At 38.8% G+C, this 27,682-nt stretch overlaps 1 pseudogene; it reads right to left on the bottom strand.

Annotated features, from left to right (window-relative positions):
* Positions 1-3,908: 3,908 nt before the first annotated feature.
* On the bottom strand, positions 3,909-4,064 carry LOC116418744 (annotated as a pseudogene).
* Positions 4,065-27,682: the final 23,618 nt, after the last annotated feature.

The following is a 27,682-nucleotide window of genomic DNA, read 5'->3' on the forward strand; positions in this document are numbered from 1 at the left end:
GCCTTCATTTTAATGCACATTTGTCATGTGCCTGTCCTGTGCATGACAGTGATCTATATATACACAATAATCTCATGCTGTCATTGTCAGGAGAAGGCTCGCCTTGAGGAACATCTGATGCATAACCTCAACTATTTGACAGTGACTCTAGTGCTTTCTAAAACATTGATGTTAATGCATTTGGGGAGTGGGAGGAGGACTGTAGTTGGAAAAGACTTTCTCCAGGGTTGTGTGTATGCGTGTATGCTTTCTGAAAGGAAAAGAGTTATTTGGGTTATTATTTATAATTAGATCCTAATCCTGTGACCTTGTGGATCTGAAATGGATGGGGCTGCCTTATATTTGGTTTTTATATTCTTTGGCATTTTCTGTGCACTTTATTTCATAGTACACCATTATTATCATGTCATAATTTTACTTTGTAAAATTCCGAGTTCTGTTTTCAGAATCCCTTCCGAATCGAACCATTTATTCTGTACTTTTGAAATATCCAGATACAGTCAGTGAGAAGCAAAAGGGAAGCTGGGAAAAGAAATAGAGTTGAAGTTGGAGAAGTGGAAGACTTGAATATAATGATATAGAGGTATGGAAAATTGGAGAGAGATCTTTTTAAAATGAGACAGAAAACAGACTTCAGAGGCAAACAAACCTTGGATTCATTTTAATCACTCTGAATCACAGTTGATTCACCCATAAAATGGAGAGAACAAGATCTCACTTGCAAGTTTGGCATGAAGATTAGACGAAAAAATGAAGCATCTATTCTAGCACTTAGCATATGGTAGACTTTTAGTAATAGTTTTTTTTTTTTTTTTTTAAAGAAGGGGTTACATCTAGTTGTCCTTGCTGGGTTAAAGATGGTAGTCAGACAAATCAGATGAAGAGAAGGTTCCCAGTGCATGGCAGAGGCCAAAGGTTCCAGAAAGTTTCTTACTTTGTGAAGAGGGGATATAAGAGTGAATTCAGAGAGCAAAGTCAGAGCCCAATGTTTCAGCCCAAATTAGAAAACAGAGGAAAGGCGGAACCTAAGAATTTCAGACATTTTATTTTTGTGATCCTTGGTAGATAAATAACAGCTGAGGAATTAGTGCCTAAGAGGTTAAATGAGTTTTATTATGTTTGACGAAAGTACTTGTCCCTAATTCCTGTTTTCTTTAAAGAGAGAGTGTCCCAAAACAATATCTTGGATTTTCTTTGCCCTTTAACTCGCTCCATTCCTGAGGAGGAAAAGTGATTTCTCTGGTTGGAAAATTGGGGAATGAAATGAGGATTAGTCAGTATACAATAAATATTTATTAGAAAATGTATTGAGATGTACATAAAGAGTGGTAAATATAGTTGTATTTCTATTCAAAACAAAACTTGAGCTCTTAGAGTTTGCATAGGAAAAGTCCTTTAAAAATTCCTGATCATTGATATAATAAATTAATCAAAAACAATATATGGAATGCTTTGAATACATGACAGGAGGACACTCAAGAGGCTTTTCTTTTGGTGGTGATGTTTCCTTTTTTCTTAGAGTAGATCTTTTAAAATGTTGTTTGGCCCGAATTTAAAAACGAAATCATTTTACTCTTGTGAGTACATTTAGCTGTTTCTTAAAATTGTGAGCTCCAGAGTTTCCATATATAAGGGCTTAGGGTTGGCAGTCTAGTTGAAGAGAAAGGACCAGGAAAGGGGGACTTCAAGCTGATTTGCTGTATTTGTTAGCATTACCTCAGCTGCAGATGGCAGGAACACACACACACACACACACACACACACACACACACACACAACAGTGGCTTAAACAAGAGATAAGTTTATTTTTCTCTCACATAAAAGTATAGAGGATGCTGGGCCCGGTGGCTCACGCCTGTAATCCCAGCACTTTGGAAGGCCCAGGTGGGCAGATAACTGGAGGTTAGGAATTTGAGACCAGCCTGGCCCACATGGTGAAACTTTGTCTGTATTAAAAATACAAAAATTAGCCAGGCTTGGTGGCGCGTGCCCCTGTAATCTCAGCTACTCGGGAGGCTGAGGCAGGAGAATTCCTTGAACCCAGGAGGCAGAGGCTGCAGTGAGCCGGGATCATGCTACTGCACTCCAGCCTGGGCGACAGCGTGAGACTCTGTCTCAAAAAAAAAAAGGCCTAGAGGTAAGCTCTTCAAAGCTGGTGGGCAGCTCTATAATGTTATCAGGAACCCAGGCTCCTTTCAGCCCATAGCTTCCTCCCTTTTGTGTTGTGGATCTCATCTTCATTATACAACAAGGCTTCCAGAACTTCAGCTGTCATATCCAAATTCAGGCATCAGGATGGAGGAAGAGAAAAAGAAGGGCGAACTTTCTTCCTTTAAGGATAATTATTGAAAATACTGTACATTTCTGCTTGTCTCATGTTAATTAAAACTTAATCCCAAGGTACATGCAAATATAACCTTTATGAAGGCAGCAATGAGACTAGCTAAAACCCAGGTTTTGTTGTTCAGGAAAGATAGAATAATTTTGGTAGACAACTAGTAGTCTCTGACACAGTTTGCATGGTATTTTATTTTAAAATTTAATTGTTATCAAAGTGACACAGTTTGCAGCAGGAGAATGGAAGGCTCTTGGAGGAATGTCTCCAAGGGATGGGGGGGAGGTGGGGGAGAAACTGATTATTTAATGAGCTTGACCACATTGAAAAAAAAAAAAAGTCCTGTTGGAGAATGATGCTTTAGATCTGTCAGATAAATGAGTTTGCTAAAACTAAACTCTAGAACTGGGCCAACTTCTTCTAGTCACAGAAGGACTGGAAGAATCATGCTTGGTCACTTCATGGTCACTCCTAAAAGGAAGAAGGACAGAGGTGAGCCAAGCTCACAGTTATTTTTCCCCAATTTCCCAACCAGAGAAGTCACTTTTCCTCCTCAGGAATGGAGCGAGTTAAAGGGCAAAGAAAATCCAAGATATTGTTTTGGGACATTCTCTCTTCAAAGAAAACAGGAATTAGGGAAAAGTACTTTCATCAAACATAATATAAGTCATTTAACCTCTTTTAGGCACTAATCCCTCAGCTGTTAATTTATCTACCACGAAGCACAGAAATAAAATGTCTGAAGTGTTTCGAAAATTAATACATGCTGTATAAATGGCAACAACTAATATTAATGAGCTTTTAAGAGGTGCCAGGTACTGTTCTAAGTTGACTCAATTTCCAGAACAACACTATTATTACCCCCACTATAAAGACAAGGAAACTGAGTCCCCAAAGTTAAGTAACTTGTTTAAGATCACAGTGAGCAAGTGAAAGAATGTGACTTCAATTGCATCCTCAGTGATTCTGTTCAGTAAATCCTACATCTGAGGCACTGATGCTACATCCATGGCCTGGTAATCAATGAGGTTTTAGAAATTGAATTGGAATGTTGTTGACTTCATATATGTCTATGCCAACAGTGAGTCTGTTTTCTTGATTCTAGGATATTCTTGCTAATCTAAGACTCTATCATCTCAGACAGCTCCTTCAGGAAATCTATGCCTGCTGTGCCCTGCCTCCCATGGGTCTACATTAGGTGCTCCCTGGAGCTCCTCTACTGTGGATATATTGTGCCATGTTGTGTAATAACTCATTATCCCACTAGATTTCTTAAGACAGGGACTGTGTTTTCTGTCTCTGGAGAACAGAATTATAAAACTATTTACACTACTTAGATATACTAAGAAAAGTATATTTTATTCTTTTTGTTTGTTTGAAATGAAAGGTCTCACATATTTATTGCTGAATCTGGCCTACCAGTGCATAAACAGCACATACACAGAGAAAATATTACATTCCCAATAAAACATGTCCAACTGTCCAGATAGTGGTGACATTTTCAGCTTGATATGGTAAGATGGTTGTGACCTTGACACAGCATAGATATGTGTGCCATCTCGTGTGTAATTCCTTATAGACCCAGCTTCGTTCTTCTCCAGTGTCTCCTTTTGGAGTTCTACCTGATTTTATTACCAGTTTTCAACTGGATCCACTGGGGGATGGGATGATTTTGCTTTTGTTTCTTGACCAGGAAATGCTTAATCCTGAAAGTTTTGTGAGAAGACATGGCAAGAAGCAGAGTCAAGCACACACCATGATGGCAGAGAAAGGAAGAGAGTATATTTTATTCTTAAAAGCTTCTCCAATTTCCTTTACCATTTCCTAACTGCTAGGCAGGTATGGGAAAACAAAAATAGTTTTAGTCTAATCTGATTGGAAACTAATTCTGAGCCAATTATTTAAATAATCTCTTTAACCCAGTCTCTTTGAAATCATTTTTCTATCGTTTCGATGCCCCTTTCTCTCTCTACTTTGTTCTAAGAGATGTCTAGTACAAGGAGCAGGATTTCACATGAACTGGTTGCACTGGAGGAGCTGAACTCTGTGACCTTGAAACTGGTTGTTGTGCAGGGGCTGGCATCACCTAATGTATGTCTATCTAGTCCTGTTCCTGGTTATCCTGTTGGCACAAGCTATTGATGTCTGTAGCTGATAACTTCCTGGTCATTCTTTCTTGGCTTGACCAGAGTCTAAAGGCACCCTCCTCCCCTACTGTCTCAGCCTTTCTTGATCCTACTTTCACTACAGACCCCTCTCTGAGTATCTAAAATGTTCTCCGCCTGGTCCAAGACCCAAGACATCCATTTCATAAGCCTTTGCTGGAATGACCTCACCTCTGTCATGGTGGATCCATAAAATGTGTACTGGGGCAGAAACCCAGGTCCTATCTGTAACTGATCTCCTTGCTTTAACCTCTTAATCATTCTAGGATCCCTCTTTTTGGACCCCCTCCCCCACAACCCTTTTTGCCTAGCATAGCATTCTACAACCAGAGTTCAGAACAGGGAGCAGAACAAAAAGCCCTGTGTGCATTCAGTAAATACTGTGTCTGCTGTGTACTGAGCACTGTTCTATGCACTGGGGATACAGTAATGAATAAAACACACAAAAATCCTTGCCTGCATGGAATTTATAATGTAGTAATCCCTTCAACCTATCTGACTTGCTTCTATCATGACACATCAGACCGTTTCTTTCACCTCCTTCTCTTTTCTTTAGGTTTTCTCCTCTTTACAATCTTTCAAACCCTTTCTTAAGAGAATGGGTTTCCTTTAGAAATATTTTTGTTTCTCAAAAATGCTCATAAGTCTTGCTGCAAAATCCTATTTTGAATGTCAGGTGTTAAACATTAACTCTCCTTTCTCTATGCATTTTTTCTATAACAATCCAAATCTCCTGCAGAGACAGATGGGTGTCTTAGGCTGAATGGAGAAAGTCTTGCATATTGCAAAGGCAAATAAGATCTTTAGAAATATTAACTTCATTATATCAGAAACAATAATGCGCCATTCCCCCGCTCTCAGACTCCTGGCAACTGCTCCTTTCTGTCTCTATGATGTTGATGACCCTAGGTGCTTCATATAATAAAATCATACAGTAGTTGTTGTTACTGATTTATTTCACTTAGCAAAATATTGAGGTTCATCCATGTTGTAGCCTGTGATAGTCTTTTTCTCTTTCTCTCTTTCTCTCTCTCTTTCTTTCTCTCTCTCTCTCTTTCTTTCTTTCTCTCTCTCTCTCTCTCCTTCCTTCCTTCCTTCCTTCCTTCCTTCCTTCCTTCCTTCCTTCCTTCCTTCCTTCCTTCTTTCTGGACAGGGTCTCACTCTGTTGCCTAGAGGGGAGTGCAGTGGCATGATCTTGACTCACTGAAGCCTCATCCTTCCAGGCTCAAGTGATCCTCCCACCTCAGCCTCCCGAATAGCTGGGACTGTAGGCTCATGCCACCATGCCTAGCTAATTTTGTTTATTTTTATTTATTTATTTTGTTGAGACGAGTTCTCATTATGTTGCCAGGCCTGTCTCAAACTCCTGGACTCAAGCAATCCTCCCACCTGGGCCTCCCAAAGTGCAGGGATTACAGGCATAAGCCACCATGCCCGGTCTAAGATTACTTTTTTAAGGCTGCCTAATATTCCGCTTTATGTATATACCACATTTAGTCATCTATTAATGGACATGTGGTTTGCTCTTGCCTGTTATGAATAATGCTGTTAGGAATGTGAGTGTATTAGTTTGTTTTCACACTGCTGATGAAGACGTACCTGAGACTGCGTAATTTATACAGGAAAGAGGTTTAATGGACTTACAGTTCCACGTGGCTGGGGAGGCCTTACAATCATGGTGGAAGACAAGGAGGAGCAAGTCACATCTTACATAGATGGTGGTAGGCAAAGAAAGAGCTTGTGCAGGGAAATTTCCTCTTACAGAACCATCAGATCTTGTGAGACTTATTCACCAACATGAGAACAGCAGGGAAAGACCCGCCCCCATGATTCAATTACCACCCACTGGGTCTCTCTCACAACATGTGGAAATTCAAGATGAGATTTGGGTAGGGACACAGCTAAACCATATCAATGGGCATACAATGATCTCTTTGAGATCATACTTTTCGTTCTTTTGAGTATATACCCAGAGGTAGAATTGCTGGATCATATAGTAATTCTATTTTTAACTTTTTGAGTAACCACCATAATGTGTTCCACAGTGGCTGTAACATTTTATCTTCCCATCAACAGTGCACAAAGATTTCAATTTCTCCACATCCTTACCAACACTTATTTTCTATTTTTTGTTTTTTATAGTAGCCATCCTGGTAGATGTGAGATGGTATTTCATTGTGTTTTTGATTTGCATTTCCCTAATGGGTAGCGATGTTGAACATTTTTTTATGTGCTTACTGGCCATTTGTATATCTTTTGGAGATATGTCTATTTAAGTCTTTTGCCCACTTTTGAATTTCTGTTGTTGTTGTTGAGTTTTAGGTTAGTTCATTACATATTGTAGATATTAATCCCTTATCAGATGTATAATTTAAAAAAATTTTCTCCCATTCTGTAGGCTGTCTTTTCAAGATATTGATAGTGTCCTTTGATGCACAAAAGTTTTACATTTTAATGAAATCCAGTTTATCTATTTGCTTTTTGCCTGTGTCTTTGGTGTCATATTCATTGCCAAATTCAATATCATGAAGGTTTTGCCCTATATTTTCTTCTAGGAATTATATAGTTTTAGCTCTTTTGTTAGATCTTTGATTCATTTTGAATTAATTTTTGTATATGGGGTTAGGTAACAGTCCATTTTCATTATTTTGCTTGTGGCTATTCAGTTTTCCTAGCCCTATTTGTTGAAAAGACTGTCCTTTCCCCACTGAATGGTCTTGGTACTGTTGTTGGAAAACATTTGACTATATATATTGGGGTTTATTTCTGGGCTCTCTATTCTATTTCATTTGTTTATCTATATATCTGTCTTTATGCCAATACCAACCACACTGTTTCAGTTACCAAAGTTTTGTAGTAAGTTTTAATTTTGTTCTTTTTCAAGATTGTTTTGGCTATTCAGGGTCCCTTAAGATTCCATATGAATATTAAAACTGATTTTTCTATTTCTGTAAAAAAAAAAAAAAAAAAAAAAAGGCCACCAGGATTTTGATAGGGATTGCATTGAATCTGTAGATCACTTTGGGTAGTACTGACATTTTGACAATATTAAGTCTTCTAATCCATGAACCATGGGATGGTTTTCCATTTATTTATGTCTTTCTTAATTTCTTTTAGCAATGTTTTATAGTTTTCAGTGTACAGATCTCTTCTTGGTTTAGTTAATTCCTAAGTTTTTAAATGCTATTTTAAATAGAATTGTTTTCTTAATTTCCTTTCAGATTGTTCATTGGTAATGTATCAAAATGCAACTGATTTTTTTTGCATTGACTTTGTATCCTGCTGCTTTGCTGAATTCATTTATTCTAACAGTTTGTGTGTGTGCGTGTGTGTGTGTGTGTGTGTGTGTGTGGTATCTTTAGAGTTTCCTATATATCATATCTGTGAACAGAGATAATTTTACATGTCCCTTTTGAATATGGATGCCTTTTATTTATTTGTCTTGATCAATTGTTATGGCTAGGACTTTCAGTATGCTGAATAGAAGTGGTGAAAGTGGTAATCCTTGCTTTGTTCCTGACCTTAGAAGAAAAGCTTTCAGTCTTTCACTATTGAATATGATGTTTGCTGTAGATTTTTTTTACGTGTGGCTTTTATTATGTTGAGGTAGGTTTCTTCTAGTTTGCTGAGTGTTTGTATCATGAAAGGATGTTGAGTTTTGTCAAAAGCTTTTTCTGCATCAGTTGAGATGATTCTTTATTTTTTATGTTTAATTTTTTTTTTTTTTTTTTGAGACAGACTCTTACTCTGTTGCCCAGGCTGGAGTGCAGTGGCATGATCTCGGCTCACCGCAACCTCTGCCTCCCAGGTTCAAGTGATTCTCTTGCCTCAGCCTCCTGAGTAGCTGGGACTACAGGTGTGTGCCACCACGCCTGGCTAATTTTTGTATTTTTAGTAGAGACAGGGTTTCACCATGTTGGCCAGGTTGGTCTTGAACTCCTGACCTCAAATGATCTGCCTGCCTCGGCCTCCCAAAGTGCTGGGAATATAGGTGTGAGCTATAGTGCCCAGCCTCTTTATTTTTTAAAGAATACACATTTACTTTTCCTTTTCGAAGTATCATAGGAAAGGCTAAGGGGCTTGAATTTGCTATATCTCATAGCAACATGGTAAATTTATGGTTAGTATAGTGCTAACCATGATGCATTTACTGTCTTTTCAAAAGCAGCCCTCTTCTCATTAAGTTTGGTTAGGTTTTTTTTTTTTTTCTTCAGTTTTGAATAGGAATTGATTTGACAGCTGATCTGTGTGTCCTTTGCCCAGCTTAGAAGGGTGGAAAACAAACCTCTCAAAACAAAGCTCTCGGAGTGTAAGAATTCCTAAGAATGCATCAGGTATCCTGACCTAACAATTAAATGTCTGTCCTACTAGAAGGTGAGCTTATTGAGAGGAGAGAATATCTTTTCTCTGGAATCCCCAGCACCTAAAACATTGCCTGTGGTATAGAAAACACTTAATAATGTCTTGAGAAGGAATCCAAGAACAGTGTATCTCTTGCCCTTTCTTCCCTCTCCTTTTCCCAAGAGAGAGTACATCAAACTCAGTAACTTCCATACAGTTAATTTACTGTGAAGTATAAATATGAAAACATTCAAGTTCTACAAATAGTGCAAAAGTGAGCAGTTATGACATTTGACAAAGTATTGTTGAGTTGAAAAGTTTAGAGTTTGGTATTAAGAAAGGACTGTACTCTCTCATGTACTCCATGTCATAAAAAATTGATTGCTTTCTTTTTCCAAAGCTATATAGACTCATGCATTATTCACTTCTTAAGAGTTAAGTTGATAGATTATCTGAGGGTACATGGCTAACCAGTAATTAAAGTCTGAATTGGAAAATAGAAGTAATTTGTCTAACCTCTCAATGCAGGTCATTATTTCATATAGGTTATCACACAGTACATTGTGTAAAAATAAAAATAGATGAAGTATAATCTATGAGTGATATCTGTATAGATTCTCAGTTTGATGACCAACGCAACCTAACTTTCCAGAGCACTTGAAAAACGTATTCCACTGCCGATCAAGTAAACTTAGGGGAAAGGTCAGTGGTGTAACTACAAAGGCCAATCTATTTTAACTACCTAAGGTTTAAAAAAAGCCCTCTTCTCAATTTACAGTGACTGTGAGAGTCATTTTCCTGCTTACACAGTGGTAAAAGGTTTGTATATCTTAAATGCAACATAGTAAAAACTCAACAGAACATTAAATTAAATTAATCAGCACTTTGAAAGTTTATTCCATGAACATAGAATACGTGTTCTGACAAGGTAAATACTTCATTGGTTACATGAAAAATACTAATATGTTTTTATTTTCTATTTTTAAAAAAGTATTTTACTGGAAATAATTTATATAGAGAATCAAACATAATAAGGTTACATATTAAAAAGATATGAGGCTTAAATTGGATAATAATAGTATTTTGAAGTACAAATGTATGAAATATACTTTAAATTCGGAACCCGTTCAAAATTTAGCCTTTGAACTGATTTTGTAAATCATGCCATTTTTATTTAATCTATTCTGTAGGATACATTTTGACTTATCTCTTTCCTTTCTTTTTTTTTTTTGACAGAATCTTGCTCTGTTGCCCAGGCTGGAGTGCAGTGGTGTGACCTCGGCTCACTACAACCTCCACCTCCCAGGTTCAACCAGTTCTCTTGTGTCAGCCTCCTGTGTTTCTGGGATTACAGGCACCTGTCACCACTTCTGGCTAATTTTTGTATTTTTTAGTAGAGACAGGGTTTTGCCATGTTGGTCAGGCTGGTCTCCAATTCCTGACCTCAGGCGATTCGGCTGCCGGGTGAGCCACCGCAGCTGGCCCTTAACTTATCTCTTTCCTTCTCAAGGCTTTTGATATTATAAAATAATTTTTTAATGTTGTAAAATAAAACTTTAAAAGTCATAAAAATTTGAGATACTTTCTAGTTCTCTCATGTTATATCTTAATAGTAAAACTAAAATCAAAATATCAAGCAACATTCTTGTGTTCATAATTCTGTACTGTTTAGAAGGTATGGTGACATTAAAAGATCATTAGGGTGCATATCAGGAAAGATGATTGCAGACCCTGCTGAGCCACTGACTAACTGTGTAGGTCAGCCACTCTCAGAGCCTTACTTTTGTATCAATACGATGATCTCTAATAGAGAATGGATAAATAAGAGAAAATCTACATCATGAGTAGAATATACAGTGAGATACTAGCCATACTTCGGAAATCAGAGGAATTTGTGCTAGACACAGTGCTGATGATACTGCATTTTAGGAAGACTTGAAGGGCTTTTGGGCAACCTAATCCATGAGATAGCTGCTTGCTGGGCAGAATATCAAGGAAGCACTGGCATGCCCTCACTGACTTGCCCTTATTCAGTGATGTAAGTAGTCATGGGATGAGAAAATGTTTTGGGGATGTTGAGACTCCTAGCAGGTCTCCCTTTCCCATAGAAGTTATAGGAATCCTGGGGGACCAACATGGAACCAAAAATGTAGGAGAGAGTTCTGATCTTTAGTCCATTATTGCACTGTACTTTCTTTTTATTTTATTTTATTTTATTTCAATAGTTTGGGAGGAACAGGTTGTTTTGGTTACATGGATAAGTTCTTTAGTGATGATTTTTGAGATTTTGGTGAACCAGTCACCCAAGCAGTGTACACTGTACCTAGTGTGTAGTCTTTTACCCCTCACTGCCCTCCCAAACTTCCCCTGAAGTCCTCAAAGTCCATTGTATCATTCTTGCACCTTTGTGTCCTCATAGCTTAGCTCCCACTTCTAAGTGAGAACATATGATGTTTGGTTTTCCTTTCCTGAGTTACTTCACTTAGAATAATGGTCTCCAACTCCATCCAGGTTGATGTGAATGCCATTATTTTGTTCCTTTTTAGGGCTGAGTAGTATTCCATGGTGTGCATGCATATGTGTGTGTGTGTGTGTGTGTATCACCCTTTCTTTTTCTTTTTTTTTCTTTTGAGATGAAGTTTTGTTCTTGTTGCCCAGGCTGGAATGGAGTCCAATGGCGCAATCTTGGCTCACTGCAACCTCTGCCTCCCAGGTTCAAGTGATTCTCCTGCCTCAACCTCCCGAGTAGCTGGGATTACAGGTGTCCGCCACCGTGCCCAGCTAATTTTTGTATTTTTAGTAGAGGCGGGGTTTCACCATGTTGGCCAGGCTGGTCTCAAACTCCTGACCTCAGGTGATCCGCCTTCCCCAGCCTCCCAAAGTGCTGGAATTACAGGCATGAGCCACCGCACCTGGCTTACTTCACACTTTCTTTATCCACTCATTGGTTGATGGGCATTTGGGCTGGTTCCATATTTTTGCAATTGCAAATTGTGCTGCTATAAACATGCATGTGCAAGTATCCTTTCCGTGTAATGACTTATTTTCCTCTGGGTAGATACCCAGTACAGGGATTGCTGGATCAAATGGTAGTTCTACATCTAGTCCTTTAAGGAATCTCCATGCTGTTTTCCATAGTGGTTGTACTAGTTTATATTCCCACTAGCAGTGTGAAAGTGTTTATTTTTCACCACATCCACACTAACATCTATTATTTTTTTATTTTTTAATTATGGCCATTCTTGCAGGAGTAAGATGGTATCTCATTGTGGTCTTAATTTGCATTTCCCTAATAATAAGTGATGTTGAACATTTTTTATATGTTTTTTGACCATTTGTATATCTTCTTTTGAGAATTTTCTATTCTCGTTCTTTGCCCACTGTTTGATGAGATTATTTGCTTTCTCTTGCTGATTTGTTTGAGTTCCTTATAGATTCTGGGTATTAGTACTTTGTTGGATGCACAGTTTGTGAATATTTTTTCCCACTCTGTGGGTTGCATGTTTACTTTGCTGATTGTTTCTTTTGCTTTATAGAGCTTTTTAGTTTAATTAAGTTTCATCTATCTTTGTTTTTGCTGCATTTGCTCTTAAGTTCTTTCTCATGAAGTCTTTGCCCAAGCCAACGTCTAGAAGGGTTTTTCCAGTGTTATCTTCTAGAATTTTATGGTTTCAGGTCTTAGATTTAAGCCTTGATCCACCTTCAGTTGATTTTTGTATAAAGTGAGAGATGAAGATCCAGTTTCATTCTTCTGTGTATGGCTGGCCAATTATCCCGGCACCCTTTGTTGAAAAGGATATCCTTTCCACACCTTATATTATGCTTGCTTTGTCTAAGATCAGTTGGCTGTAAGTATTTGACTTTGTTTCTGGGTTCTTTATTCTGTTCCATTGGTCTATGTGCCTATTTTTATACAATACCATGCTGTTTTGGTGACTATAGCCTTGTAGTATAGTTTTAAGTCAGGTAATGTGAGGCGTCCAGATTTGTCCTTTTTGCTTAGTCTTGCTATGAATATGTGGGCTCTTTTTTGGTTCCATATGAATTTAGGATTTTTTTTCTAGTTCTGTGAAGAATGATAATGGTATTTTGATGGGAATTGCATTAAATCTGTAGATTGCTTTTGGCCATATAGTCATCCTGATACATGAGCATGGGATATGTTTCCACTTGTTTGTGTCATCAATGGATTTCTTTCAGTAGTGTTTTATAGTTTTCCTCGTAGAGATCTTTCACCTCCTTGATTAGGTATATTCCTAAGTATTTTATTTTATTTTGCAGCTGTTATAAAAGGGATTAAGTTCTTGATTTGATTCTCAGCTTGGTCGGTGTTGGCATATAGCAGTGCTACTGATTTGTGAACATTGATTTTTGTATACGGAAACTTTACTGAATCCATTTATCAGATCTAGGAGGTTTTTTTTTTTTTTAAAAAAAAAAAAAAGTTATTTATTTATTTATTTTTGAGATGGAGTCTTGCTCTGTTGCCCAGGCTGGAGTGCAGTGGTGTGATCTTGGCTCACTGCAACCTCTGCCCCCTGGGCTCAAGCGATTCTCCCACCTCAGTCTCCTGAGTAACTGGAACTACAGGCATGCACCACCATGCCTGGCTAATTTTTTGTATTTTTGGTAGAGATGGGGTTTCACCATGTTGCCCAAGCTGGTCTCAAATTCCTGAGCTCAAGCAATCTGCCTGCCTTGGCTTCCTAAAGTGATGATATTATAGGCATGAGCCACCATGTCCAGCTTAGGAGCTTTTTGAATGAGTCCTTAGGGTTTTGTATGTATATGATCATATAACCATGACAGTTTGACTTCCTCCTTACAGGTTTTGTTGCCCTTTATTTTCTTCTCTTGTCTAATTTCTCTGGCTAGGATGGGATGGCGTTGTACTTTCTGCAATATAATACTCCTGTTATGCGCTGGTCCTACATGTGGATCAGGCAGTGCTTCTGGCAAGCTTACAGATGCTCTTCACAGTTGTTCTGTCCATTAACTGGAGGCTCAGCCACAGGGATCTTCATCACCACTCTCAAAGCAATAATGTTTAGTTCTAGCCCCCCAGGTATCTTGTGTCCATCTCTTCATTTCAGGTACCATGAGCTTGGATCCAAAAATGGTATATCTCAGCAATTCTGAGAAATATTTAGGAAAGTAATGGGATATTTTTGTTGTATGAATATTGTGGGAACCAATTTATAATTTTTATATGTACAGGGTATAATGGAATTACATAAAGATGAAGGGGACAGGTTAGGCAATATAATTGATTTTTTGTAGAATAAAACAGCACCATTTCAGAGATGGCATGGATTGCATCCAGGCTGACATAAGTAGGCAGGATTCAGTCCCATTGGGTGAGACATAGTAGTAACCTTAAACAGCACTACTTTTAGTTGAATGGCGGCATATTTGTTCTTGGGGTTGGAGTTGGACCAAGGTCATAGATACAAAGAGATCCTATAGTGAGGAGGTTGGGAAGGGGTACAAGGACCAGACATAATATTAGGGTCCCAAAAGTCATATTGTCTAGGATTCTCTATTGTATTGTCTAGGATTCTCCACCAAGCTCTACCCTTAGTTGCTTGGAATTGGAACACAAATCAGGCCTGGAGTAGCTGGAGAAACAGAGGGAATTGGGTTTGGGGTTTAGGAAAGAGACTGCTGCTATTTAATAGGCTGGGGAATATTACCCCAATGTGAAACACAGGGAAAACAGGCCAATTGTAGATTTTAAAACATACCCTAGACATGGTTCTCATTGGCAGACCTTCATCTGCTGATCACATATCTTTAATTCTCCCTGCTGGACAGAGTACAAGTGAGCAGGGAGCAAGAAACTGCTCTATCGGCACTTGAGCACGTGGTTTAACTTACAAGGCATGTGCTTTACCTAAGACTTAAATGAGATGTTCTGCTCAAGTAAGTCCACAGATTTATAACTGTGAAGTTTCCACATGTTACCTGTGTAAAATATGAGCTACTGCATTTTATAATAATTGCCACGTGTATTTTCATGGCATGTTGCCAGGTGAACATGTACTGCTTTATCAGTGCTTCTAGGACTATCTGAAAAATAGCACAAGTATTCTCATGACAGTGTTATGTTAATAGGTTTGATTGGCATGAGCAAAAACTAATTCAATGACTCATAGGTAAAGGTAGCAAGCTCTGTTTTCCCATGCCACCAATATTCTAATCTTATATAGGTCTGTATGTTTCTATGACTGGACAAATATGTGGAGATTTGCTATTTGGGTTCCGTGGATGCTATGTTAAGTCAGGAGTCATCAATACTTTGCTATTCAAAGTGTGACCCAAGGACCAGCAGTATTGGTGTCATCTGGGAACTTGTTTGAAATGCAGAATCTCAGGCCTAGTGTTAGACCTGCTGAATCAGAGTGTGCGTTTTAACAAGATCTCTGGATGATTTGTAAGTACATTCAAGTTTGAGAGGCACTCGTCATGCCATTGTGCCTCAAGTGCTTCCATTTTTGGGATTCTTTACTTCCTACTTTTCTCAGATCTATAGGCCATTAGATAGCCAATTCACTTGAATACTTTAAACATTCTAAAACTATAACTTTGTGTGGCCTAAGCTGTCTCTCTCCCTTATTATGTCAGAGAGGGAGGGCTTCTTTTCTTCTGCATCCCCTGTATAATTTACCTCTTCCTCCTAGATGATTTTTATTTTTTGGAGGCAAAGCATTACCTTTAGCTTTCAAGGGACACATTTGCTCTATGATCAACCTGATGACTATTTTTCCCCCCATGGCATCTCCCTTAAGAACACTGATATATTGAAGTTCTGTTTATTGTTAAATTCTATCAGAAAAGGCAAGTTGCCCATTAATTTCAATATTGCATATTTTTAGGCAGCTTCAGAGTACCTTTTAAATAAAAAATGCCACAGACAAAGATTACTTGGTAGCTTTCTCTGTCAAGTCCAACTTTTTGTTTTGTTTGACTTTTCACAACATAATAGAAATTTTAGGACCTTAGAAATTTCATCTCTTCCAGCAGTAGCTATATTTTCTGTCTTATCCATAGGTCTTCTGTTATTTTATTCTACAACTCCAAGCCAATTAAGGGAAAAAAATCTCTTTTGGCCATTTTCTCCTTTCTGTTTTTTTAGCTTTGTTTTCTATTCCTCCCCACCCCCACCATCTTTGTTATAAAAGGAAAAAAAAAAAACCCTCATGGAACATGTCACCATTTTGGAATGTAGGTATTTATATATGCTATTTTTGCTTATGTATCAGAAGTCACATTTAGAAATATTCTCTGTAAGTTAAGCTTAAACCATTTTAGTTGGTAAGTGTCAACAACATTATGGTTTGTTTCATAAGAATCCTCTTCAATTTGAAGCCACATCCTTTGTTTCTTAATTTTCTCTAAAAACCACACAGGGTGATGAAGAAATAAAATGAGAGAAGTTTGCTGAAATATATGTACAGCAAGCTATTCTAAATGTCATTTATTGAATGATATACAGAATTTCATAACACGGAGTGGCATTGTCTGAAAGTGCCTCCCATAGCTCACTCTTGGTTACCTGAACCAATGGACTACCTAGAACCAGGAATTATCTTCGACTGGTTGAGGAAGCCATGCTTAAACTCAACTTCCTAGAAAAGTGATGGCATTATTTCACCCTCTTGCAGGAGCCACAACTTCCCATGGTCCCCACTGTTCTTGGGTGCTAGACAGCTAGCTTTCAGTCGCCTCCTCCAACTAGCTAACTGCCAACCCAGACTGCCGAGCATTCAAGTTGTCTGATGATCTCTTCTGATAAAGTTACTTGCTCTGTGAGAAAGGAGAGCAGCAGTGGGGTGGTGCCCCTTCCCTGGAATACTAGACTGAGTCTCCATCAGATGATCCTGGCCCCTGCATTCCGCTTCATGGGAACGGTGGGAGAATCAAAGGATCTGTGACAGGTCCTTTGTGTGGCCTAAGCTGTCTCTCTCCCTTATTATGTCAGAGAAGGAGGGCACCCCTGGACTTTATCCACTCCATGCCAGTAGCAGTCCTCTCTCCCCAGTAGTGACAACCAATAATATCTTCAGGCATTGCCAAATGACCCCTGCAGGGCAAAATCACCCCTGGTTGAGAACCATTGCTCAGTCTTTTGTAACAACTTCTGCTAAGGTTAGTAATGACTTTCACATTGTTAAATCCCATTTCTCATCTTAATATCTCATTGGCTTCTGACATTGTCAGTCTCCCTTCCTTCCTTCCTTCCTTCCTTCCTTCCTTCCTTCCTTCCTTCCTTCCTTCCTTCCTTCTCTTTCTTGCTTTCTTTCAACAAAGTCTCTATGTTGCCTAGGCTGGAGTTTAGGGGCACAATCTTAGCTCACTGCAACCTCCACCTCCTGGATTCAAGTGATCCTCCTGCCTCGGCCTCCCAAGTAGCTGGGACTACAGGCACCCGCCACCACACCTGGCTAATTTTTGTATTTTTAGTAGAGACGGGGTTTCACCATGTTGGCCAGGATGATCTCAATCTCTTGACCTCGTGACCCATTCACTTCGGCCTCCCAAAGTGTTGGAATTACAGGCGTGAGCCGCTGCATCTGGCCCCACAACCTCTTCTTTCTTGAAACATTTTCTCTTACCTCCAATGACAACATTCTCTTAATTTTCTTCTTACCTCTTGGATTGTTCTCTCTGTCTCTTACAAAAATTTCATTTGTAGGTTTATCCACTCCCAACTGACATTTAAATGCTGGTAATCTCTTCTTCTGCCCTTTGAAAATAAGTTAAAAAATGATTCCACTATACTATTCTTAGTTGTACAACCTTGCTATAGTCACTATTTTTTTTCTTATATTTCATTTCTTTCTGGGACAGACATTCTGAATGTAGATATAGTCACTATTTTTATTTGTACAGACTATGCTAGGAAATAAATTTCCTAACTCTAGAAGAATTCAAACAATATTTTATGTTGGTTGAGTTAATTAAAAGAGAATGAGTAAAGTCAGAGTCTTTGAGTTAAACTATTACAAGTTGGAAGAATATATTCAAATTTAAGTTCCTGTATTAAATACATAAAAAGTAGACACAATTTTTTCATAACACAATAAAAACAAACATCTTCATCTTGGAAGTTCAGGATTATATAACAATGAATCATTTTAGCTTTGAAAATATATGAGTATATACTTAAGAGGGGAAAATAAGTAAATAAAATAATATGTTACAAAAGATCTTGTAAACTCTCAAGAACTCAATTTTATGATGACATGATACCAAATAAATATTAATCTGACAAGAAAACCTGACTCTGCAAATATGCACATAAGAATATTTTTCTGGTGCTGAGGTTACTACATTCTTTGAATTGTTAAGAATTATTTTTGTATATATTTCTTTATTTATGAGAGAGGGTCTTGGCCTGTCACCCAGGCCGGAGTGCAGTGGCATGATCCTGGCTCACTGCAGCCTTGACTTCTGGGGCTCCAGCAATCCTTCCACCTCAGCCACCCTGAGTATCTGGGACCACAGGCACACACCACCATGCTTAGCTAATTTTTGTATTTTTGGTAGAGATGGAGTTTCACCATTTTCCCAAGCTGATCTCAAACTCCTGATCTCAAATGGTCTACCTGCTTTGGCCTCCAAAAGTGTTGGGATTATAGGTGTGATCCAATGCACCTGGCTGCAAGAATTTTTTGATGTTAATAATTTGACAAATACCTTGCCAGATCTAAAGCCCTGAAGAAATATTGACAAAACAGTACTATATTAACTATTTGTATTAGTCAACTCAGGCTGCCATAACAAAATACTACAGACTTTGTGGCTTAAACAACAAAAAATTATTTCTCATGGTTCTGAAGGCTGGGAAGTCCAAGATCCGGCTGCCAGTCAATTTGATTCCTAGCAAGTGCTGACTTCCTGGCTTGCAGATGGCTGCTTTCTCACTGTGTCATCACATGGCAGAGAGAGAGAAGTCTGGTGTTTCTTTCTTTTCTTATAAGGACACCAGACCTGTCTGATTAGAACCCCATCCTTATGACCTCATTTAACATTTGTCACTTCCTCACAGGCCCTGTCTCTGAATACGGTCAACATGGCATTTTTGGAGAGGACACGTTCAGCCCATAACACTATTCGAAAGAAGAAGAGCATATTTCAATTTGGGTGAAAATGCTAAAAGCTTTCAAAGGAGGAGACTTTTAAGACTGGCTCTGAAGGGTTTGGACGTGCAGAGTGGGATGGAAAATTATACTAGGATTTGGATATTATATGGGGACAGCAGAAGGAATGCAGGATCTGTGTGGGAGTAGTGGGGATTTCAGTTTGATTGACCTCCTAGATGTGAGAAGAAAGTGAGTGAAAAATAGGGTGATTTCAAGTCTTTGAGGAAGTTGAATGAAAAGCTGTGGAGTTTGTATTTTATTCTGTGAACAACAGGAACCTACTAGTTTTAAAAAGAGTGCTATGATCACAATTACTTTCTAGGAAGATTTAATCTGACAGGGCCTTTAAGTGTGTGAAATTGGCAGCTTAGTACTGGTCTGGTTAGGGGGCTATATTAATAGTCAGGAGTTGATGAGAACCTGATCTGTACTAGTGGTACCAAGGTATTCACCAGTGAGTCAAACATCAGCCCTTCCTTAATAAGCCAGCACTCTAATGGGTGAAACATACAAATAAACTAATAATTGCAATGTAATGAAACAAGTACTATGATAAGATTCAATTCACCAGAAATATGTAACAGTTCTAAACTTGATTACATAATCAAATATCCTCAATATTTACAAACCAAAACTTATATAAATAAAACTGCAGAGAGAAATGGACAAATCCACAGTCACAGTGGAATAATTCAAGGTAGATTAAACAGAGGAAGTGTATGAAAGATATAGAAGATTTGAATAACACAAGTAGCTGTATTGATGTAGGCTCAGTACAGAGAAAAGTATTATTGGCTCAGAGAACAAGAGAACTAGAGAACACACATTAATGTTGTTTCTCCTTTCCTCTTGCCCAAATTCTTTTTCACTGTTACCATTCTCTTATCAAAAGAAAGGGATACCTCTTATTCATTCAAAATTTTCTTTCTTTTTTTTTTTTTTTTTTGAGACAGTCTTGCTCTGTCGCCCAGGCTGGAGTGTGGTGGCGTGATCTCGACTCATCGCAACCTCTGCCTCCCGGTTTCAAGTGATTCTCCTGCCTCAGCTTCCCGAGTAGCTGAGACTACAAGCATGCACCACCATGCCTGGCTAATTTTTGTATTTTTAATAGAGATAGGGCTTCACCATGTTGGCCAGGCTGGTCTCGAACTCCTGACCTCAAATGACTCTCTCACCTTGGCCTCCCAAGGTGTTGGGATTACAGGAGTGAGCCACTGCACCCGGTCACCATTTGAAATTTTCTATGATGCATTCCCCTTTAGTATTAAAAAACTTCAGAAGAAAAATTAAAATAGTGGTGTTGAAGAAGCCTCTTTTAATCATAGCACATATACCCTTCTAGGCCACTGTCTTTCCATGACTGATATGAATGTCTGTTAAGGATGAGACATAATATTAGAAATGGGGTAATTTCATACTTTGGGAGATAACTGAATTCACTAGTTGGAGTGATGACAGTTTTTGCCTGACTACCTCACCTGTCATACTCCCACTATTACCAAATCATGAGTTACACTTAAGAGAGTCATATCAGAGCAACACTCACTTAGGTGGATGAGAAAGGGGGACAGGAAGGACTTGGAAGGACTGGCCCCAGGTACCATAACAGTAGCCTTGTCAATCAATGGGCTGGAGTCTCTGAGAGTTGCTCTGGCAAAAAGCACTTCCTGACTAGAAACTGGGAGGAAATGACAGATGTGGCTTAACCACTAGTTACCAATAATGATGAAACAGAAGCTTGTCTAAACTATTGATAATAAAATAAAAATACATCACCTATGCAGAAGAAAAGTCTCGATTAGCTTTCTATTTTTCTCAGAGAAAATGATGTAGAAAGTCATTACCATTTGAAGTGGTGATTAAAAGTGTCCAGTCAAAAACTATAAAAGAAGTGTCATAGATGTATTAATGAACATCATTGTTATATCATTTTTCTGAGTTATATGATGCTTATAGAATTTATCTTTTAAAATTCAATAATTTGTTGAGATTTTGTTTTCCTATTAAATATTTACTTTCATACTTAATTTTTTCCTTTTTTCCCACTGTTTTCTCCTGAGAAAACATACCTAATTTTTTATTCATAATGTTGTATTATTTTTCTGTAAGAGATCTGCACCTCAAATTATATAGGCTTCAGGCTGAAAAAACTCAAATCCATCCCTGGGCCTGATACCTTTTCTCTGTTGCTCTTTCTCTTTGTCTGTTTTTCTTTTCTTTATTTCTCTTTTCTTTTCTTTCTTTCTTTCCTTCCTTTCTTTTTTCTTTTTTTGATACAGTCTCACTCTGTTGCTCAGGCTGGAATGCAATGGCATAATCACGGCTCACTGCAGCCTCAACTTTCTGGGTCCAAGCCATCCTCCTGCCTTAGCCATGTAAGTAGCTGGGGCTACAGGTGTGTGCCACCAAGCTTGGATAATTTCTTTCTATTTTTTTTTATAGAGGTAGGGGTTTTACTATATTGCCTAGGCTGGTCTCGAACTCCTGGGCTCAAGCAATACACCTGCCTTGTCCTCCCGAAGTGCTCGGATTACAGGTGTGTGAGCCACTGAGTCTGGCCTGTTTCTCTTATCATTGCTTTTCATGATATCATGCTCTTAAAAACAGGATCTACACTAATATATATGAGATGTGGAACAAAATATCAAAAAATATAACCTATGATATAGTGCCCTAAACTTTAGAAAACCAGTTGTATTAAATTAAGATTAATTCCCCACTCCCAGATACTAATATTAATTATCAGATGCAAAATATATGTAGTCTTTGTTCACATCCAATAGGAAAAATACAAAAACGTACAATTTCTTTTTTAAAAATATTTTAATTTTTATTTATTTATTTTTTTGAGATAGGATCTGACTCTGTTGCTCAGGCTGGAGTGCAGTGGTATGATCTTGGCTCACTGCAACCTCTACCCCCTGGGCTAAAACCATCCTCCCACGTCAGCCTCCTGAGTAGCTGGGACTACAGGTGTGCACCACCATGGCCAGCTAATTTTTGTATTTTTGGTAGAGACAGGGTTTCACCACGTCACCCAGGTTGGTCTTGAACTCCCGAGCTTAAGCGATCCTCTCGCCGTGGCCTCCGAAAGTGCTGGGATTACAGGTGTAAGCCACTGTGCCTGACCAAAAATACACAATTTATAATTCAAGAGATTGTACTTATACCAGTTTCATCTGATTTTAGTGCTATAACAAGGTGAAAGACAAACAGATTAATAGTCATTTGGTAAATGCTGATATAATCTTTCTCATATACTTCCTAGAAACTCTGAAAATGAATGATTCAAATGACAGAGTAATAAACACATTTGTAAGTCAGATGGTTTCTAATTCATTGCTTTTGTCAAAATTTAAGTTGACCTTCAATAGATGGTCATCTAAATAGATCATTAAAAATAATCTTTGACAATTGGTCACTATATGTTATTTGTCATTTAACTTGAAAAGTTTAAAGAAATGATTGACATTGCTAACAAAATTTCTAATCTCATTTACTTACGTATAAGAACAAGGTTTTTTAGTGCTATAGATATAAATGAAAAACAGGAATAGCTAAATCCTGACTGATTTTAGCCATAAGGTAACATTAACCCATGGACAAATAAACCTTTCAATTTCTAAACATAATATATTAAGTGGTTAACTTTGAACATTTGTGAAGATTACATGAATTTTTCCAATGTCTTTTAATGGAGCACAAGCAAAAATGTTTAGAGACAACTAATCTAGCAAAATGAATATGGAAAACTATATAAATCAATTATGCAACACCCTTAAAGGAGACTGACCATCTATTTTTAACTGTCCTGTTGGCAGACTTGAACAGACAGCTGTATCAAATGATGGAGGCTGCCTGAGAGTGTGGAAGAACACTATGTTGGCTGAGTTATTTTTAGTGGTGAAACTCTCTTTTCAAACCCTAATATATAAAACAAAATACTTGAGGTGAACGCTTTTATAGTTTGAAGTGGAAATAGTTCCCCGTAGGGCTACGGGACACAGACCACTGGAATCTACAAGCCTACACTGGCAGCAGTTCTGATCTATTTCCCTCAATGCCCTTCTTTTGTTTTTCCAGGAATCCTGTGTACTTATTACCAGTACCTAGGAGCAAGTAAGAGTGATGTTGTGATTGATCTAAACTGCCTTGATGTTATCTTGTTGAAGTGTCTATACTAGAGACTCCTCGTCCTCAGTTTGGAGTGTCTTCCCTGCATAACTGGGGTGAAATCCCCTGTCAAGGAGGCTGGAGCACCTACAGTAGGTGATTTTTAAGGATAGGCAATCATGTTTTCTTGGTGTTACTCTTAGTGAAAAAGGTTGTATCCAAACTGACCATAACTCGAGACTCATGGCTCTTTTTATTTCTTCCCCCAACCAGTTTTCTAGGATTTGAATCTATTCAAATCTATCCAGGAGAGCAGGTTCAGTTTGGATTCTGGAATTTGTTACTTATGGACTTTCTGTTGTAGAAAGGACCCCACCTGGGTCCTACAGATTAGACTTCAGTAATCAGATCTTTGAAATAGCATGCAGTGACTTCTCCTGAGTGCAAATTTACCCTCAGGTGGGCTGGATTAGGGTAGATACCACCGTACACTGCCTCATGGACTCAAAAAAATCATAGTTTCTCTCCCTTGGCTCAGTTCTGGGGCTCGGCACTGAGCATTGGTCCCCTCTTTATGCTGTTGCAATAACTTTATTTCAGAAAACTCATTGACTTTCACTGTAACCAGCCTAAATACACACAGCCCAAGCTCCCTAACTCCAAATCTCAGAGAAAAGGGGGTAGGGTATTGATTTCTTTCTTTGAAAAAGGTCTCAAGTTCCTTGAGTAAAATTTTCCTTCCCACAGATGTACTAAGAGGAGTTGCTGACTTTGCTAAAATGAGAATGAATTCTTAGTTATGCATCATTCTGTGTTAAATTTATTTGTATTATTTTGCAGAGCAAAAAACAACAAAACAAACAATCCCCCTCCACCCCACCACAACACCAAAAACCATTCCAAGGTTATCTTCTATTTCCTCTTATTCTGGGAGCACAGTACAGCAAAAGGAATAATGCTAGTAATGATAAAACCAAGTGATGGTAGGGCACTCACTTACCTAGGTAATACTAGGACCACTCTGAAGGGGGAGTGAAAGGCATGAGTTCCACTTGTATATTTGACCTCCCTTTACTTACCTCCTCCTAGATCATATCCAACTTATGGCAAATTTATTTTTGAAAAGTCTGTAGAGTTAGTTTTAAACACATATTTCCCAAATACACTGCATCATATTTGGCAAACTTGTCTTTAAATAATTCCAGTCCCTCCCTTGTCACCATTTCGTTCTCGGAGACCTCTCTCCTAGAACCCTCTTTCCTCTGCTCCACTCAGGACAGATCACTCTCTAGGCTGCCCCACAGCCATCATAAGGGCCTTCACCTGGCTGGTCTCCTGGGTTAAACTCAGTGTAACAGGATCCGAGGTGTAACACGGTGGTTGCTAAGTGAGTTTTCCTGTTGTCCCAGAATAACAACTAAAGTACAGATGTGAGGCCCAGAAGCACTTAGTTCTCCACACTCTTAAGAGAGCCACCAACTCAGCCTCATCAGTTGGTCGGTGGCCAAGGCGAAGTTCTGGACTCCTACTCTTTATTGTGTTCCATGTTCCTTCCTTGGGAGCCTCAAGAACTGGGTCCTCTCCAGCTGGATATGATAACGGCTTGTCCTTTTCTTCCTTTAGGGATTGGGGGCTTAAGGAGACTGGAGGGGTGGGATTCTTCAGAGGCAAAATTAGTGGGGAGTGAAAGCAGTATTGGGAGGCAGAGTTGCTCTAATGTAAAGTATGCGTGTGCATGCATGTGTGCGTGTGCACACACACATACAGATAACGGTGTGCTTGTTCTAAGAGTTAATATTGGTAAGCCTGCAAAAATTGGGAGGGGACATCCTATTTCTTGGATGAATTCTTGCTGAGGTGCAGAATCAGTAGGTCTGCCTTGGAGCTGGAAGTATGGTAACGAAATTTTGAGAAGAGCTTGGCTTGTATCCCCTGGAGTTTGAGCAAATAAGAATATAGAGACTCTGCCTATTTCTTAGTCTAGAGATTTCTGAGAGAGTCTCTCTTGGTTAGCCCAGGACTGTGGGGCTTGAGGTGGCTGTGGCATAGTATATCTAAAGGAAGAAAGGGCAATCTCTTAATGTATTCAACTGGGGAGGACCCAGTTCTTGAGGCTTCTCTGGAAGATGCATGGAAGACAGGTGAAGAGGAGGAGCTCAGAAGTTTTCTGGTGGCCACTGAACCAACTGATGATATACCCAGTCTGGAGGAGGTGCTGTGATCCTCAACCTCTAACAGGCCAAAAGAAGACTGCCTTTATTTGAGTTGGTTCTCAATGACAGGTTGCTGGTAAGACTGTTCTAAGAAATATATTCCATCTAAGAAATCTATTCTGTTCTATTTCTACTGGGAGACCATTCACTGTAGTGGGAACTTGGTGGGCCAATTTTAATCTGGAGATTAATACACTTTGGTATTGAGAAATTTTCTTGTTAATCTGGAGATTAATATATTATGGTATTGAGAAGTTTTCTTGTATTATTTTTTTGAGAATATGCTTCATCTACATTTTCTCTTTCTCTCACCCAGCTCCTACTAATCAAATATTTGATTCTCCATTTAAGTCCTCTAAATCTCTTATTACTTTTTCCATATATTCCATCTGCTTGTCTTTTTGTGCTGTTCATTTGAAGGTATTTTTCTTTCTTTCAACTTTATCTTTCATAGTTTTTACTTAAATCTTTTCCTTTGACTCTTATATTTTTAATTTCAAGAATTTTAAAAAGTCCTTGCTGGCTGGGTGTGGTGGCTCATGCCTGTAATCCCCAGCACTTTGGGAGGCTGAGAGGGGCAAATCATGAGGTCAAGAGATTGAGATCATCCTGACCAACATGGTGAAAACCTGTCTCTACTAAAAATAAAAAAAATTATCTGGGTGTGGTGGCATGTGCCTGTAGTCCCAGCTACTTGGGAGGCTGAGCAGGGAGAATCACTTGAACCTGGGAGGCAGAGGTTGCAATGAGCCGAGATCGTACCACTGTACTTCAGCCTGGTGACAGAGCGAGACTCTGTCTTAAAAAAAAAAAAAAAGTCCTTGTTTATTCCTTATTCATATTAACCTATTCTTTTTTTAGTGAATATTTTCTCCTATGTCTTTGATTTAAAAAAAAATTTCTTTCTGTTTCCTGCAATATTTCTATGTCTTCTGAGTTGCTTTTGTCTCCTCATAAGACATTAATTTGCATTGGCAGGGCTTGTGAATTAGTGACCTGTAGATCATACCACCAGGGTTCAGATAAAAGCTATTTAACCCTTGTAGGCCTCCATTTCTTCCTCTATAAAATGGGTATAATAAAATTACCTCTCTCATAGGCTTTTGAAAGATCTTAGGGAGGAGTGCACCAGGAAGTGGAATTGGGCCAGTACAAAGTACTAAGGCAAGAGCATAACAAATGTGTTTGAGCAGCCACTGTGACTGGAGAAGAATAGGAGAGAAGTAAGAGATGAAACAAGGGTCTGATTGTGTAGAGCTTTGTAGACAATTGGAAAGACTTTGGCTTTTACTAGGAGTGAAAGAGGGCACCACTAGGGGCTTTTGAACAGAGAAGTGACTGGATCTGATTTGCATTTTAACACTGACATTGTGGCTACTTTGTTGACAGAAGTCCATAGGAGGAAAATACATAATCAGGGAGACTAGTTGGGGCCTGTTGCAAGTATCCAGGTAAGATCATGCTGCATTTGACTGGGATGGTAACGGCAGAGGTAGTGAAAAGGGGTCAACTTCTGGTTATATTTCAAAGGTAGAGCCAACAGGACTTCTTAATGGATTGAAAGTGAGAAAGACAGAGGAGTCAAGCATGACTCCAAATTTTTAGCCCCAGAAATTGGATATGTGGGATTGCCATTAAACGAGGTGAGGAAAATTACAGGTGGAGCAAGTTTGGAGAAGAAGAACCGAAAGCCGGACAGGTGAGGAAGAACCTGACAGGTTTCTACTAAGTCTACTAGTAAGACAACTCTTAAAAGGAGATTTGCTAGAAGTTAGAGCAGAGAAATGATGTGGCACCTGAAACAGGATAATGGGGTTAGGACCATCTTTGTTTTTAACATGGGAGAAATAACAGCACATCTATTTACTGATAGTGTGCTATCAGTAACATAGTGTCAATAGTGACATCAGTAGAACAGGAAAATTTATGATGTAGGAGAGGAAAGGAGAATATATCAGTCTAGGTCCTGGCGAGAAGCAGATGGTGCATGCAGACTGGGTAATTTAAGGAGAGTTTTTATTTATTTATTTTTTTTTTTTTTAGGGTTTGGCTCTGTCACCCAGGCTGGGTGCACAGATCTCGGGTCACTGCAACCTCAACTTCCCAGGCTAAGGTGATTCTCCCACCTCAGCCTACTGAGTAGCTGGGATTACAGGCACACACCACCACGCCCAGCTAATTTTTGTATTTTTTAGTAGAGACAGGGTTTCACTACGTTGCCCAGGCTGGTCTCGAACTCCTGAGCTCAAGCTATCCACCCGGCTTGGCCTCCCAAAATGCTAGGATTACAGATGTGAGCCGTCGCGCCTAGCCATTGAGGAAAGTTTTGAGGAGAGTTTTAAGAAGGACTATTTATTATACAAAATTGTG

Source organism: Piliocolobus tephrosceles, chromosome 1 (assembly GCF_002776525.5).
Source record: "Piliocolobus tephrosceles isolate RC106 chromosome 1, ASM277652v3, whole genome shotgun sequence".
Lineage (NCBI taxonomy): Eukaryota > Metazoa > Chordata > Mammalia > Primates > Cercopithecidae > Piliocolobus > Piliocolobus tephrosceles.